Source organism: Aythya marila (assembly GCF_965140915.1).
Source record: "Aythya marila genome assembly, chromosome: 13".
Taxonomy (NCBI): Eukaryota; Metazoa; Chordata; class Aves; order Anseriformes; family Anatidae; genus Aythya; species Aythya marila.
The window spans coordinates 541,535-560,227 of NC_139054.1; positions in this window are offsets into that span (position 1 = coordinate 541,535).

Below are 18,693 nucleotides of genomic sequence, written 5' to 3' on the forward strand. Positions count from 1 at the left end.
GAGCCATAAGAAGCTTAAGGCTGAGGACGAATCACAGCCACAGAATTTGGCAAGAATGTGGAACACAATTGTGTCAATTTATTCAGAGTGAATCCAAGATCTGGCCTGCATGTGGATGCTTTCTTTCCATGTTTCCAACTGATGAAACCTGCCATAGCTTTGCAGATTCAAGTGTTAGCTCAGGCAAGAATTGTCTGGACATTTGGCAGCAATTCATTGTCAAGTGTAAATGTTCAGAAAGTAGCCACTCACAAAACTGAATTTAGCCTCAGTAAACTTGTAACTTGTAAACCAGCTTTCAACCAGTGGGTTGCATGTGTCCTGAAGCTACCTTGTATTTTTGGGCTGTCATGATTTCTTCTTTTACAAGAATGGAAGTTCTGCGTGGTCCCTTTTGCCTTGTAAAAAAGAGTAAGTGTAGTCTAGCTTTAAGGAAAGGACTAAATCTAGAGAGAGATACACTGTACAAGCCAGAGGGAGTATTAATTACAGGGAAGGTTTTGCTTTGTACTCTCCAACAGCCAAATCCAGCACCTTTAAAATCAGTAAGGGGAAAAGGGTAGAAGAAGTTATGGAAACCTGTCTTCCCAAGAGCCAACAATTGTCTATAGAACTTTTCAAGATAAATGTAAAAATAAATGAAAATTTCTTTGGGAAGAAGCATAAAAACATGCTTCAAGGCTTTTTTTTTTTTTTTTTTTTTCTTCTTTCCCCCCAGTAAAATCATTTCACGTAACAGAAATGTAAATTGGAATTATGGAGTCAGAATTAAGATATCATAGGGTACTGCAAGCACATTACTAGCTGTCTGGCTACAGAGAGACATAAAATTCTTCTCTTCAGAAACAGAGTCTATGGATTCTCAGGCAAGTTCTCAACCTGCTACTCATGGACTGGAAGCTGCAAAGCATCATCAGTGCAGTGCAATGTGCTGGCTAATTTACCCACCTTCTCTCTTTATTGTTGGGATTCCTTCTATTACACTGTGCCATGTACTGGCTACCAGGGAATATAGTGGAGGTTGCAGGGCATGTGATTCTCAGAGAGCTTCCCAAAAGGAAACATTTCATGTTAGAAAAAAGTAGGAGAGGGTCCTAGGAGAGAATAAAGAACCATGATGTTTTTTTACTTGCTAGCCCACTGGGGATTTGAAATGTATAGAAAAAGCTCTCCATGTCCTGCTGGTTTCATTAAATTACATGCTTGTAGTGCCTAGAAGGGGGAGGATCTCTAATAGGCTGTACACCCCTATGTAGGTTATGAATGAGGTATAATATATGCAACAAATAATTAAATGAAAAGTTAAGAAGCAACTCTAAAATAATCAATTGCACCCATTGCTGAAGCAACAGCAATGATTGATTTCCTTGAAACTGAAATCTTTCCTGAAAAGAAAAAGTGTTGGTTTCTTTTTTAAAAAATAAATAAATAAATAAATAAAAATTAAGGAATGTAGGGAAAACCCTCAGATTTTGAAAAATACTTTTTTTTTTTTTTTTTTGCTATTTTAGTCATGAAATTATTAGTGAAATCAGTATTTATAACAAGCTAAAAATTCCCATAACTCTTGTTAATTTTGATTAAAATGATGGTTGTTTCAATCTTTTTATGTCTAACCATAAAAAAAAATTCAATTATTTTTTCTGAATATCTTAAAAATACATACCTGTCTGTAAGTGATTTTAATTATTATTTGTTAAGTATCAAAGCTACATGATGCTATTAACAATACTTGAACTTTTATTTCTAGAGCCTTGAAGTTCACTAATCTCTGAAAAGACTTCACCTTGTAATTTTAGGCTAAACTGATTTTTTAAGACATCAGAAATCTCATTTTGTTGTATTATATAAGATAGTTTCTTCTGAATTACCATTAACAACCTGATAATCCTCTTTCACTGTTTGAACTCTCTCCAGAAATTGTCTGTCTGACAGAGCAAGGAAATTCTCAGCTAGTTTATGCAAACCCTTCCTGGAATTTTTATGAAACAAGAAGTCACTCAGATCCTGTTTAGCCTAAACCATGTACTTTATTCTCTATTGAGATCAGATGTTGGAGGAAATAAAAACGTCCTTTTCCTTTTCTCACCTACATCATACTCAACATTTCATTTGTCCAGCAATACAAGTTGATTATATTGGCTTAAAGAGTATTGGCCTGAGCATGCACGCTTACCAGCATACAGGAGATTGATGTCAAAGTGTTGTTCAGCCAAAGTACATTGCTGGATCATGCAATGGCAGTGCTTCTGAGAGGAAAGTCCACCAGGCTTTAGACTTCTCACAGATGATTTGTAATTATGTCAAAACATTATATGTATCACAAAGTCCAGGAGAGAATCAGAGACCATTTTGGTTTACTTTGGAAATTCTCTCTACCCTGGGTAGCTTAAAAGGCAACCTTGCCTTATACATAACTCCTTAGTTATGACTACGTTTAGTTAGCACCTTTGCCTTTCGCATAGAGTTGTGGCAAGAGCAGATCTTTCCTCCAGAATACTTTGTGAGATTGATTCAAAGATGACTTTTCAGCACTTCACTCTCAAGGAACCCAAGTGTATTTGTTCGACAGAGTTTTTATTGAACGCAATCTGTTAAAAATAGATTTGTCCCTTATTTCTACACCATGGCTGCACACTGACTCTTGAACTGCACCCACGCACCAGGAGGATGACAGTGAGATAGACTGAACAGGGAGCACCATGTAACATTCTCCAGACTTATCAGTAGCAGACATAAAAGTGGTAGGATGTTGAAAAGACAGTATAAACAAACATATATAGTGGTAGTGAACTACACTGTCACTTTAAACCACATGTAAATTCTAGGTATAAGATCTCACTAAAAGGCTGAATTAAAATGAAGGTGAAGGCATGAGATGTTAAGTATTAACACACCATGTTGGGAATGCCTATCAGCACTGAGACAAAAGGGTGGAGTCCTGTGTCAGGCATGGCCAGCTCCGTGGGACGACCAGAGCTAGATGTGACAAGCTGCAAAGGAGACATGACCAGGTTCTGCACATGAAGTTCTAGCAGCCACCAGACACGCAGCTCAGTGTTGCCCACTCGTTTCCTGTTGTCAACAACCTACGCATGTGGGCAATTTATGAGGACTTAAAAAAAAACCTTTCCTACATGGTTATCCTATAATGATCATTGCTTTCTACACTAGAGTTGTATTCCAGGTAATTATAATATATATTTAAACAACATTCACACAAAATCATCTTTATAGACTTTGAATAATACTGTCAGTCAGAAAACAAACAAACAAACAAACAAACAAAACTTGGTTAAATTAATGGACTTAACTATCCGGGGAACAACAACAACAAAAAACCTGAATCTAACCTGCTTTTATTTCCCTTTAAAATTTACTCTAAACCACTTGTACTTAAAAAATCAAAGTAAAATAATTTATTTTTTCCAGCTATATCCCAAAAACTTCATTAGACTGAAAGTAAACTGAGACATATCAGGATCCATTTTGTTTAAATTCTGCAAAAGTTAAAGGAAGTCTTGTTTGTTTCATAGGAAGCTTCATCTTTAGAACAGCATAGTTCTGAAAGTCTAAAGGAAAACAGGCCACTGTTTCCAATATGTTACATGCTTAGCATCAGATGCCTAACTATGCTTTACAATATCTCAATCAGAGTCTAGCAACTTGGAGAAACTGATAAACCTCAGCTTCAGCATGTCTAGCTGGAGCTTCATGCCACAAATCCAGGACCCATCTGCTGAAATACATATAGCCTCTACACTAATATTTTTCCATCTGTGTCTCAGAGTGCTTTACAGGAAAGGGCAGGAAGAAACCAGCTGCTACAATCTTATCTGTCAATGTATCTGCCTGTCAGTCTTTTTATCTGCTTATCTATTTACCTGTCTACATCTACAAGATATCTATCAACCTGGAGAAGAGCCTGGAGAAGAGGAGGCTGAGGGGAGGCCTCCTGGCAGCCTGCAGCTCCCTCACAAGCTATCTGCTCTCTGGGGACAATAACAGGACCTGAGGGGACGGCATGCAGCTGAGACAGGGGAGGGTCAGGCTGTGGCTAGGGAAAGATCCTTCACGGAGAGGGTGATCAGGCTTCCCAGGAATGTGGTCACAGCACCAAGCTGCTGGAGTCCAAGAAATGCTTGGACAATGCCCTCAGACACAGGGTCTGATTTTTGGGTGGTGCTGTGTGGAGCCAGGAGTTGGACTCGATGGTGCTTGTAGGTCCCTTCCAACTCGGGATATTCTATGAGTCTATGATTCTGTGAATCTACGTTTCTATCTGTTGGCTGGTAGCCTGACTAAAGGATTTTATAGTAAAAAAGTTGAGTTCATAATTAGTATTCTTCCTCATTCTTCTAATGAGGATAAAAGTTTAATTATCCTCATAAGCCACCACACCATTTGAAATAGAAATCACAGCCAGAGAGCAGTAAGCAATCTATTGGCCAAATGAGCAACATATGCAGGAACAAATCACAGAGAGCAAAATTTTTGACCTTATTCATCCTTCAAGTGTTCCGTGACAAGAAGCAAATATCAGTAGCCCCACCAGGATCTTTTGCAACTGTAAAGAAAGTAACAGGGCTGTTTTTGTCAAGGGAGAATGAAGTCAGGCAGCTCAGTACTGCATGAGCAGTCTGCCATGTTGGAAGGTCCAGTCAGTGTGACACCGAAGTATGTAAAATATCTGAAGTTCAAAACAGCAAGGTATTAAATTAGATACCCAAGCACATGGACATAAATGCAACAGTGACTCTAGTTTTGGTGAAAACTCATGCCCATCCTTGGGCCCTCTGGTTCTGCGGAGCAAGTGGGAGTTGGCCAGGATGTGATGCTTTGATGTAAAACGTGCTTGTGTCTTCCACCTTGACTGTTACCAGAGTTTTGTTCCAGGGGAAAAGTCACTGATGGAGGCAGAGGGGATGGCTCTCTCAGAGGGACTGGGGAACTTTATGTAGGGAATTTTGTCCTTTATGACAAAGGCCTTATACAGGCCTACTTGAAAAGACAGGTCCCTTGAGATAGCAATATCCTAACCAGTCTAAGGAAGGGCAGAGCTGATGTGGAAGGTCTCTTTATTCTGGTGAGTGTTTGTGATTCTCTCATCAAGTTGATTATTATTATTATTATTTACTATTATACTGGGGTCTCTGCAGCTGCTGATCCTCTCAAAATTTATAATTTCCTCCAAAATCAATATGGTTCCCTTAAAAATGTCTGGAAGCATTCCCTAAAACTGGGTGCATGCAAGAAGTTATTGTGTGTCAGAGAAGAAGATGGCATTAGGTAAGGGATTGCATTTCACTTTGCCAAATTACTTGACATGCTAAAGACAAAAAGCAGTCAATGATCATCAGGCCGCATCCGGCACTTTGTTGCACTTAGCTAGATAAGGCAGTATGGAGAAAACCTGTCCCATAGGCAGTAGGCAGCTAATATGGATTTACAGCATCATTCCTAAGGTCTGAAACAATAGCAGACATCTATTGCTTGTTCAAATAGCAACAGTTGGTTGAAAAGAGACTTTCTCTGCAGAAAAAAAAAAAATAATAATAATGAATTGCAAGTACTACATTGGTCCACTTAATTAATACCTTTGAGACACACCAGGAGTTTTCAATGGGACTGTAAATATTTGCTCTTTGGCTGATGAAAACAAATAACTGGTTCCTTTCAGACACTTGTTTTTCTGAGCTCTTAAAGTATTTCCATGAGAAGATCACAGATAAGACTTCAAGATAGATCTGATTTCATCATAGGTAAGATAAATCTTATCTATATCATTACTGTACACTCTGATTCCGGCTTCTTTGAATCAGGTCTCTAATACCTGAAGACTGGCTACATTCTACCAGAAAGTACATATGGTTTGGTCTTTACACAAATCTCAGAGACCAGAAGATTGTGGAGGCTGAAAGACACTCAGAAATGTCATTCTTAGACTTCCGTTCCTGTTCTTTGTTGTCTCTTTGCATACTAGTTACACTGGAGATTGAAAACAGCCAATTCAAATTTCCTTGTTGTTTGACTTGCTCACTGATATCCAACATGTGTTTATTTCCAGGTCTAACAGGGTTATTTATACACAAGCCAGCATTGTTCTTCTCTGTTCAGATCAGTTTTCTCATTATGCTAGAGTCCAGTTTTATGACAGCTAAGTTTTTGGTCTGCAGAATCTTATGAGCTCCACTGGATACACAGCAGGAAGATTACACTTCTGTGCCTGTGAGACAAAAGCATCTGACAAATGTGAGCATAGTGCAGAGTACAAGGACAGCAGCTGGACTGCTTGCACGGGGATAACTATGCAGAGCTGTCTTGTCTTAAAAAAGCGCAATGCCCTGAAGGCATTGAGGCCATTGAGGGATTACAGTCCTATTACAGTACTGTAGGAAGATCAAAAAAGGGAAAGCAAGGACTAGCCACTAAAATAAAAAAGGGAGAGCAGCCTGCTAGTTTATCTCTTTGTTTTTCATCTGCCAAAAATTGCAGAGCCTTTTGCTTTTGCCTTTTCCTGTGGTAAAGTCATGGAAATCAAGGGGGAAAATCAGCTGTTTTGCTTTACTGAAGTCTTTAGGACATCCACTTTTCTGAACTTGTTTCTTCCAGACTGAAAAGGCTGAAAACATTTTTTTTTTTCTTTTCTATCAGGTGAAGAGCAACTCAGTTCATAAAATGTTCAGCAGGCAGTACAGATTTTAGGTACTCAAGATGAGTTGTGAGGCAGGACTTGAATAGCAGTAATCAATTTAAAATAGACTACTGAATTTGTTTCCACTTTATTTTATTTTGTTAACACCATATAGGAATTTTTTCTAACAGAGCAGAAAAACAAATGCCCTGATGAATTGGTGTGAGCAGCACTAGTAAAGAGAAAGGAAACACTAAATAATTGGTTGAATCTCTTGACACCCCAGAAAATAGTATAAACAAGCTTGTCAGACAACCGACATAGATTCAGACACAAGGGAAATCCAGCTTGCTTTTAAACTTTTTTCTACCGCATGGTAGTTTTGCCTAGCTTTCTGCTGCAGATTTATGAAAAGCATTCATCCTCTAGCAAGGCAGCTCTTCTAAATCCATGTAGCTGGCTTCACATCTGTAACACAGCCAAAAGCCTCTGCTTTCAGCAAAACTGATGGACACTGTGGAGTATGTGCTTCAAGGGATCACAGAATGTACCAGCTTGAAAGAAACGTCGAGTGTGTGTTGATATGCTGGACCAGCTTTGTTATATGCCTGGGCTGACCTGCTGCAAGGAAAATCATTTAACAACAGTTTTATATTCTCTGTGGCTCGGTGACAGTTGCCTGTTTGGCGCAAACAAGAGAAGAAAGCTAGTATTTCAGGCTGACTCTGTGCAGGTTGGAACATGACGCTGTATCACTTTATTTTTGAAAGTTTGCAAATGTATCTAGATGGAAACAAAACACAAACAGTAGAAGTCATCAAAATAAATGAAGTGTAGCCTTGCAGGAACTGACAGGGCTGCAAGGACATGGCTTACCAAAAACCATCACTTCAGCCAAAATGATCCTAGGTTCAGCCTCTGGAGCAAGAAGGAGATGCGAACAGACACCAGAAATGACATCTGGTGTTTGGCTTCCAGATGCAAAGGAACAGGAAAAAATACCATCTGGCCTCCCTTTGGGAAGTGAAAAGGAAGAAACGTGCTGCATCTACTGGGCAGGGGAGTTGCAAAACAGATGCTGGCTGGTCACAAATATGGCTGGTCACAAATATGGCGATTATGGAATAGATCTGATAATGAGCAAGGCTTTCTGAAGAGAGATGGACACTATGCTGGTGGAGTCTGGAGAAAGGAGGCTCACTCCACGGTAGGGATGTCAGGGTTTCAAACCTTGACTGTATGAAGATGGCATTTGTAGTCTATGCTTTCAAAATAGGGCTTGTATATCAAAAAAGCCAAATTCTTCAGAATGGGTGGGGTGGTGGGGGTTGAAAAATAACAGATTACAAATACGGCAGGCACTGAGGACTTTTCTTGTTTAATAGGGAGCTACAGTAACAACAACAACAATGTTCTTTCTCTTTTATTAGCAAAGCTGCCAGTTTCTTGATGTTTCAGAAAAATGAGACATCTGCCGATAATTTACAAGCACAAAAAAGCTCCTCAAATGAACTTTCAACAACAGTTTATGAAAGTACCAAGAACATAACACGATGAACTATAATCAGCTCTAAAAAGGAAGCTTTTGACAATATAGTTCTAGTACAATTATGTAATACTTAAAAGTCAATAAACATTGGTTATTGGTGAGCCAGTCAAAGACCAACACTCGGCTTTGCAGCATTTCTGTTCTCTGTTCAGCCTACCAATGCATAAGAGGAAGGTTGTAACCATTAACAGCTTTCTTTATCCCAGTTCTCAACATGGGACAAGACATTGGCCATTCAAATACAAACCTAGCTGTGGAGACTTGAATTTGAAAAGGTTGATTTTCACTGTTAAACCATGGCCTGAGATTTCACAACATTTTAAAGCTTAGCAAGGTATTTCCTAATCATGTATCAGAGCAAATATTGATTGCACAGTCCTGCTAATCTTATAGTTCCTGCTGTATCTGTGGTTCTGTGCCCATCAGTGCCTGGTATTATAGTTATCTTGCTTTCCAGAGCAGGAACCTGTCCGAGATGTGACAGGGCTTCATGCTGCTTCTTGCACCCAAGCTGCCTTTCCAGGGCAAAAGGATGCTGGCAGTCAAGCATTGCATAGGGGTCAAGACATTGCTAAACTGGGCACCCAAAACCAAGAGATGGAAATTGCTATCGAGTTCCAAAATTTAGACGTATTCTGTATGGGCACTATGAGACTTCCTAGTACACAGAAACCCGGAAACAAAGTTCTTTGTCTGATCCATTTTTCTCCTGTAACACATATACATGCATACACCTCCTTCATTTTCTGGGTTCTAGGCATTCACAGAGGCTGAAAGAGCCTCCGAGTGTGTCTGTGCGAGTGTGCATGTGCACTGATGTGTGCAAGCTGGTAAGGCTGGAGTCAGAGCAGGAAAGACAAAACCTAAGAAATACACACAATATCTCTCCCCATGGGAGCAGTATTTTAGCAATACTGCTCAGGAAGTAAGTAGGCTAGAAGTCTGTTGCCTCCTTATGCCAAGATTTACTGCCTTGTAATGATTTCACTAACAATTTTTTGTACCATAAGGCAAAACTTTTCAATAATAATTGAAGGGCGGTGGGAGGTAAATCACTGAAAACCTTTTTCACCAGCAGACTGCTTATGTACTGCAGAAGAACACTTGGTGAGCATAAACCCATTCAGCCTTTCTGCATTTTTCTTAAATTGTTCTCACCTCTTTTAAGGGTAATATATTGTACTACATTTGTCCTAGTTGCCTCAGATTCCTTCACCATAGTATTTATTTTTATTCAGTAGAGACACTTCAGAGATACTGTACTACCCACATGGTGATTTAAAATCAATTGCATATTATTATTAGCAGGACAAACTCTATTATATCTTTTTATGGCAATCAGTCTATAACTGCACTTGAACTCACTGATCTTTGCCTTACTGAAATTTCTTGATTTCTGTGTGGTGTCATTTCAGGATACCAGTGCAGGAGATTGCACTATTTGCTTTGCAGTATTGGAAAAAATCGATGGCAATCTTCCAGATGTGGACCCCCAATCCATTAGAAGCACATTACTCTGCTGCATTTTGATATTTCTCATGTTATGGAAAATTTATAAAAATTAAGACTTGAGGCCAATAAGAACTTGAAGGAGGTTGTTACCTACAGCAAGTGATTTCTAAGGCATCAGTGCACAGAATGATCCAGAGACATTCCCTTTTGTACATCAGGACACTATATGTGCCATCACCCTTAGTGGGATGTCCCTTCAAAATAGGTGTTGTGGCGTGAGAAACACTTGACACAGCTGTTACCCAGATGTGCCCATGCTGTGTGGAAGGGAAGGGAAGGGAAGGGAAGGGAAGGGAAGGGAAGGGAAGGGAAGGGAAGGGAAGGGAAGGGAAGGGAAGGGAAGGGAAGGGAAGGGAAGGGAAGGGAAGGGAAGGGAAGGGAAGGGAAGGGAAGGGAAGGGAAGGGAAGGGAAGGGAAGGGAAGGGAAGGGAAGGGAAGGGAAGGGAAGGGAAGGGAAGGGAAGGGAAGGGAAGGAAAGGAAAGGAAAGGAAAGGAAAGGAAAGGAAAGGAAAGGAAAGGAAAGGAAAGGAAAGGAAAGGAAAGGAAAGGAAAGGAAAGGAAAGGAAAGGAAAGGAAAGGAAAGGAAAGGAAAGGAAAGGAAAGGAAAGGAAAGGAAAGGAAAGGAAAGGAAAGGAAAGGAAAGGAAAGGAAAGGAAAGGAAAGGAAAAAGAGGGAGTGTCAACCCTCCACACCTGTGTGCTACTACAATTTTGGTGTGTACAGCTTGCTTTACTGGGACATGTAAATGAGGTTTCCCTTGCCAAATACTTTTTATCTGTATTCTTTCCCCTGGGCATACACTATTCTAGTTTTGGTTTATTTTAATTTATTGCACAAACATGCTGCTTCCTTACTCCACAGAGCCAGGGCAGTGTCGCAGAAAGTGCACGTAAGCAGTGCCCAGCAGCTAGGCCTGGACAAACCCAAGGACACATCTGACCATCCCTGCCCGTTGTGCCAGGGCGCGGCATGGTCTGCGTCAGAAAAAGAATCAAAAAATCAGCTCTCCTCACCTGCAGCTTAAAGACGTTTTGATAGCATCTGGGAGATCTTGGAGGTCTCTTCCAACCTAGATGACTCTGTGACTCTGTGAACAGTCTTACAACAACTTGTTATCATCTGAGAGGACTGACTGGTGGGAGCTCTGCAGGGCTTTCTGCTGCGGCAGCTCGCTGGGGGCTGGCAACCCATCAGTTCCCAGGGTGGTTCCCTCAGCAACAGCATGCAGAAGAGTACATGGGAGATCTCTCACCTAATGGCATGTTTCTTTCCCTCAGATTACAAGGTCTTCATTACTGCTGAATTATTTGCTTCCCAGTCATAATTGGCTAAAAACAGTAACAAGTTCAAGTACAAAGCATGCAAGCACTCACACTGTGGTTCAAAACACCTTTGGCAAATAAAGCTGCAACTGCACCAAGCAGAGATGCACTTTGTGTTCTAGACTCTCTTTGAATATTTGGCATTATTTTAAACACATCGTAAGAATGATTCTTAATTTTCCTATACAGGCTGCTGTGGTTGGCAAGAACTTCATTATTTCAACATTTACAGGACATTAATAAGGCAAGTCTTCTGAAGCTAAATCATAAATAGGTTAATCACTGGGCATAGCACAAAAGAAACAGTGCAATGAAGATAATACTGCAAGCAACTGGCTAGTGATTTATGCTTACAACTTGCCTCAGCTGAGAAGCAGCAAAACCGTTGAATTGTGTGCCATCAGCCTTAGTTTGAGAAAGATTAATGGGAAAAAAAAAAAAAAAAAGAAAAAAGATTGACTCTGCTCCTGGCAGGCTCCATTGCACTATGGTAACATTTGAGCTCTCAATGGCTGTAGGTTTGTGCTCTTACAGATCACCTGGTGTTGATTTTTTATTTTTTATTTTAATAAAAAACACCAAAGAAACAGCTGTTAATCTTGAGTCTCTAGGGAGAAAATGTTTAATGGAATGTCCCCTTTCTTTCTGAAAAATATTATTCACTGCTTTTCTGAGTAGTCACACTGGATTTTCTGAGCCAAAGGATGTTATCAGAAAAAAGTATTTTCTTGGTGTCTGATGTATTTGACAGCACTTCATAAATAATTATTTTGGTACTGATCCAGCAAAGCACTTAAGTAAAAACATTAAGCGCATGAGTATTTCCTAGATTTCAGTGGGATTATTCATATATTTTAAGATGAAAACATGCTGAAGTGTTTTGCTGGATCAGGTCTCTCCAGTATCCTGTTGTCACTCCCCCACCCCTCCACTCGCTGGTGGATCATCTTCTTCTGTTCTTGAAGAAGTCAGGCAAAATGCCTTTTGGTTTCAGTAATGCAGGATCAAGTCTACCATCTTTTTCCTTTTTTTTTTTTTTTTTTTTTTCTCGTGCATTTAATTTGACTTTCTGTAAACTGAAAGGCAAAACTTTCAGTAACAGCCACAGATCAAAGCTAAGACTATGGTGAAGGTGCTTTATAAATATCTTACAATTCACCCTTTAAAAGAGATATTCACAGACAGATAGATACAAATGACCTCAAAACCTGTTGTTGAGAGAATAAGAAAATAAAATTCAAAAATATATCAAATTCAAGTTGAGAATAGGGCATCTCTGGAATATTGCACGATGCCCAAAGTAGGAGGAGTGCCAGGGAACAGGCTCTTTTCAATGCTCTTCTCTCAGGGTGTTTTGTTTGCCTCCTCCACTGGGAAGCCCAGGTTTCTCTTCTGCCTTCTGGAAAGCAGAGAGGTCAACACAGCTAGAGAAAGGCAGGCTTTTGAATTCTGCTTTCCTTCGTTATTGGTGAAGGTTGGGGAATATGGGAGAAAAGAGAGCTGGAGTTTTTTATACTTATCTGACCTGGCAGTGCTGTTGGTTGGAAGAATCCTACTGTGTTTATTGAACAAGCTGTCTCTGTGACTTACTGAGGGAGAAGAAATCTCAAATATCCAGATAGATAATAACTTTTCTAGCCATGACTGATTCACAATAAGCAATACATGGAAAAAGCTTGGAGTCAGAGTACAAGAAAGAAGGAAAAGTTGTGCGTGCTATTCCCAGCCCCGTCACTGATTCACCATCCGATATCTACGAGGTCTCACTGCTGCATACACCTCACACTTCCCTTTATAGAAAGTTGGAATAGTTGGTGGCAGCACTGCTTCCCTCTTTTCAGATCTGCAGCGAGGCTTAATTGAAAAAGGTTGTAAAGCATTCTGTTGCTCACAAATGGGGAAACTGTGGGAATGGGAAAAGCAGAGATGTCTGACAGTTTTCTGCTTATTTGATTCAAAGCGATGAAATTTCTGCAGGCTGCAGATGTGAATCTTCTTGGATGTGGATTAACTCCTCTATTCCCACTGATTTTTCCTTCACATTTTAGGAATACACTCCAAATATTTTGATTTTTATCTGACGGTAGTGTATGTCTCCCCAAAATAAGTCAGAGGTTACCTGACATCTGAAAACTCTCTGCACCCTGCTGAGCATCTGAACTCTTAATGGAGGGCTTCTGAAGTGAGATGTGACAGCACCAATCCTGCACATACAATTCAATACAGATCTCTTCGCTGACTTGGTTGAAAGAGGGCATTCTGGGAGAAAGTGGGCTGCTGGAGATCCCAGAGATGGGGCAGGCTATCCTGTGATCTGCAGCTACAACCTACGCCCATCCTTCCACGCTCCCCAAGCTTTCAGGGACCCTACCACATGCCAGATATAAACTACAAATTCTGGACACATTGGCTGCTCCCAACAGCTGTCTCCATGGCAGGGACAATTCCCATCATCCACTGAGTGCCTGCCTGCTGTCCATCAGAGAAGGCAAAAAAAGCAATGGCAAAAGACAGATATCTGACATCACTGGTGTCCAGGGGCATACAGAGGACAGCGAAGGTAATTTTGTGAAAGAAGCTGGGAATTTCCATCCACTTCCTCCCCATGATGGTATCTCAGCAAATAGGACTGATGGGCTGACTATAATTTGAAATTCTTTCTGGAAGTACAGTGTTTTAGAGTATTAATAAATTGTAAATGTTAATACAAAAAAAAAAATAATAATAATACATTTTAAGACCAAAAAAAAAAAAAAAAAGATTGCTCTTTTATAATAAAAGTTTTTCCAATAGCTCTAGCTGTAGCTGACAATGTTAGTGAGAGGCAAGGCACACAATGGGGCAATAGGAATGAACTAGCTTGTTGTCAGGGAGGACTAGCCCTGGAGGAGTGTGTGGGAAGGCATATGGGAAGCCTGCACCACAGTATGGTAACTATTTTCTCCATTGCTTTTAGCTGGACACTTTAGTCTCCTGTCAAATCTGCACCTGGTCCACCAGCTCTAAAACTGGATTGTTATCAATTATATAAAGCAAAAGTTAGAGAGAATTGAATCTCAGTTGTTAAACTGCTAGGATGGAGGGAGAGAGGTGGGTGCAGGGTAAGATGAGCTGTTTGCAAGCACTTCTTCAGACCTCCTACAGCTGCATAGGTTTGAACATAACCATTCTTTTGCCTGAAGATAAGAGCATATAAATACTACTTGCTATACCAGGGCCTAAATGATTTGAAATGACATGGCTATTGCTGTTTTTGGTTTCTGAAATCTTGATGACAATATCTAAAATATTCAAAAAAGAATGATGATTTCAGTGCTTAAAGAGAATTTTCACAGGTAAGTTTTGAACAAGTTTTTGAACAAATTTTTGTGCAGTTAGTTTAAAAGCAAAGGGCTTAAAAGCATTTTGTATGCTGTAGACAGGCACAATCAGCTCTCTGATGACAGTTTAGTAGAAATGTGTAACTTGATAGTAGAAAGAAATTGAAAATTGCACAGAAGAAATCTCACTGTCTGTGATCATTGTCAGAAGAAACTGTTTAATTCCCTGTGGTATTTACATTCAAAAATATACAACCATCTTCAATTTACTGTTTGTTATCCTTCAGCACAGACTGGAGAGAATTTATAGCTCTCTCTCTATTTTACTTACAGAGCATGAAATACTTACAGAGCATGAAACACTTCGAGCCAGATTCTAATATTCCTGTTTACACTGAATAGCCCTGCAATCATGCAAAATTATTCCTTGGAGTAAGTTCCTGCAGTTTGAGATACTCAGAACCTAAACCCTCACACAGTCAGGTACTAAGAATTTGTTGCCAAGTCATACTCTAATATGTTGAAGTCATACAAAAAGGACAGGTTGATAAGATAAAGATTCACATTTAATAGAATTAGAAAAGGCATCCCAAAAAATCTTATTAATGAAACATCTGCAGTATGCAGTTAGCTCTGTATGCGACTATAAATACTGGGAACCCCCTTCAATCAATGAAGGCCCATCCCAGCTCTCTAGTACATACCATCTTTTATAGGCTGGTATTACTGGCATTTCTTTGTCACAGTGTTTAATTTTAACTGTAAGGCAGTTAACTCAGCCAGCTAATACTGCGCAAGGATGAGAATCCATTTTAGATTTGCAAAGCTGTGAATATCATATATCACATATGATATCACAAATATCATATAGCACATATCAGCTGCAAACTCTACCTTACCCCCGTATCTGTAATCTTTGGGTGGGAATCATTTCCAATGCGACACCTGGCATGCGTGTCAAGCTGATGCAAGACAACCCCTCTGCTGTGCTCTTCCTTCCATCCTGAAAACTCAGTGCCTTCTTGATCTTTCTAGGAACAAGCAATTGTATAATGTCTCCAGAGACCATATTTATCTCTTTCATATATATATATATACATATCTTATTACCTGATAACATTCAGCTGCTTGCCAGGGAAAGTCTCCTTGAAGAATTACCTCCTCTGTCAAGAGAAAGTGTATGCTCCAGATGCATAAAATTAAGTCTCTGCACAGACATTTTCCCTGTCATAACAAACAGAAGTAGGGAGTAATTGGGTCCAACTGGCTTTTGTCACTGAGGGGCAAGACTCTGTCTCTGCCCACATCGCTACTGGTGTCTCCTACACTCTCCTGCCTACTCCCTCAGATGGTGAACGAGGTCTTGCAGAGGTTTCTCTTGAAGGATGTGATGAATTACAGAACAATTAAAGCATTTTAGATAGTGTGGGAAAAAAAAAAAAGGGGGGGGGATTTCAGATACTGACTTTTTTTTTTGGGGGGGGGGGGTAAAAATCCAAAATGATAAATGCTAATAAAGGCTGGAAGGGTCAAGGTTTTAACTGTGGGCTTGTAGGTATTCTTACTGAAAACAAAGCCAAAAGCTCTTCTGGAATCAATAACACAGAAACAAGCAGCAGAAAATATAACAAAAGAATAATAATAATGTAACTGTTGGAGTGGATAAAACAGAATTTTGCAATGATGAAGCAGTTAATGAAAAAGAAAGGTTAATGGGGGTTATTTTGTTAAAGGACATGCCAGTATACAGCTTGCCTAAGAGTGGCTTTATTTCCAGGCCTCCCAGATGTATTAAATAGAAACTAAACTGCCGTGTCTGATATTGACCTATAGCTGCATTATCAATACTATGAAGAACTGCATCTCACTGTCAGTAACACGTTTTTCTGTATAATATCCTACATTTTATTTTTAAAGCACCTTCCATGGGATGGGAAGCAGAGTTCAGTCATTAAGATGTAAACATGTCTGGGATTCTAAAGAGCAGCATTGCACAATATTGGTTTAAATATTGCCATGCCTTGGGTTTTAATATATTTTTTAATTGTAACTGTCTTCTCAAGGTCTGTAGCACTAAATAAAATCATGAGAATGGAAAGAGATAAATTGTTTGCTTCCTTCTTTTTCATGGTATGTACAGTGCTGGGAGGAGGAGGAAGAAAAGGAGGAGGAGGGAAGGAGGCCCTTGTTTGGAGAGAGTGGTGAGGCAGAAAGGTGGAGGATGAGGGGTCTGGACCCTAATGTGTTCTCAGGAGGAGGGGAGAGATCAGCCAACTGAGTATTAGAGTAATTCAGACTTGTGAATGCACCTTGAGGTTCCGTAGTCTGAGGCCATGGTGCTATGAACCACAGGCACACTGGGAAATAAATGGGTAGAAAACGTGCATAAAAGCAAGGATTTAAAAAACATATTTAATCCCTTCCACCTGTGTTATGCATAACCAGCACCAGAAGTGAAGGAACCTGTACATATATTTGCTTTGAAGCCACTGAGAAGGAAACCCTGCCTTTTTCCAGAAAAGTGAATGAATAACGTATTCCTGCAAGTCATGTCTGTTGCTTTGGCAGTGCCAGAGTCTAGACAGTGCCTTTTCCCTTTAATTGGGAAGGACAAGATGGGAAGGGATGGTAAACATCCCCACCCCCATCCCACCCCCATGTCCCCCCTCCAAAAAAAAAAAAAAAAAAGATTCACACTTTGTTCTTCCAGGGTGTGCTCTCACTCCTTTCACCAGCCAATTCCTAGTAAGAAGGGTCATTCACAGATGAAGAAAAATGAAGAGGTACCACTGTATGGACAGAACTTGTAACCTGATGACTGACAAGAGATAGCATCTTTAGGAAAGATAAACAATCACCAAAAATTGTTAAAAAGCTAGAGGGGCTTGGGAAGGAAAAATGGAAGCTTACTAGGTCAAATGTTAATTGAAATCCCTCATTGCTTTTCTACATATCTGAGTGGTAAATATATATTTTAACATCCTTTATGATAAACTAAAATGTAAATGATTTGGTCTTCTATGAGGGTCATTAGAAAGTAAGTATTATATATTTTTGTTTGTAAACAAGCTTGTATAATTACCAGAACAGCCATAGACACACAATCCAGCTAAGAGAACTGGTTTTAAAGTTCCAAAGTTTTTTATGTAAAATTTTTATGTATCCTGTTTGGGCAATCTTTCTGTTAATCTAACGTCATTGATACATACTTTGTTAGGGGAAATCCTTTTAAATTTCAGCACTGGAGAAGGAATACTAGCTTGCAGTTGAAGATTCTAATTATATGTTTCGTCTCTACTGGGCAAGTTTAACAAATCCAGAGGTACAGTAACGATGAAAGTTTCTAACATGAAGTAAATGAAATTACAGTTTCTTTCCATTTTCTGTGACAAGTTAAAGATGTGCTTAACTTCAAACCAAGAAGAGTACTTTAAAAATATTTTAAATTGAGAAACTGCTTCTAAGCTGTGTAACTGAAATAATAAAACACATGCAAACTGATTTTTTAAATGGTATAGAGGAAAATATCTTTAAGATTTTATAAATGGGTTCCTTTATTAAAATGCTTATTTTGTATCAAAGTCATGCAAGTGTACATAACGCAAAGCACCAATATTCTTCCCACCCCAAACATCCAAACAGACACGTGAATCTGCATCTTGTTTTACAGCAAAGCATATGTTTATCCACTTTGCTTGTTGTGCATTTTCTCTTCAATACATGTAAAACTCACTGGCTGTCTAAATAAACTGTATTCTGCTGTACAGGTCAAACTAATAGAAGGTTAATAACTATCGAGAGTTTTAATTCGCTATTTAGATAAAGAAGACAATACTGCAAATACTTGAGTATATCTTGTTCAACATTTTCTTCAGATTTTTCAACATTAATTACATTAGAAAACAGTGAATGAAATATCTCTTAATTATAATATGGTTATTCCTTTTATTTGTGTACTGTATCAAGATGCATTTAAAATCAGTTAAAATACACATGCAGAATTTTAAAGTTATTTTAATATTTAAAGAAAATGATATTAAGTGCTGAGTATGCAACAAGATACTTACATTAAAATTATTTTATTAAATAATAAAAGCATTACCCACATGTAATGCATGGCATCGACTGCACGTAAGTCCCTGTCTCCTTCCTGATTTTCACAGTAGCAGATCCCATCCATTGAAACGTCAGTTTGCATCAGCATAGAAGCAGGAGGGTTTTCCTGTTTTTCTCAGCTTTGAGTAGAGTTATTGAACTGGACTAGTTGAATGACCTAAGACGAAAAATTCCCTCTGACCCTTAGTAAGATACTCAGAAACGATCATTTAACTTTGCAATAAATTTTAATTTCAGGTA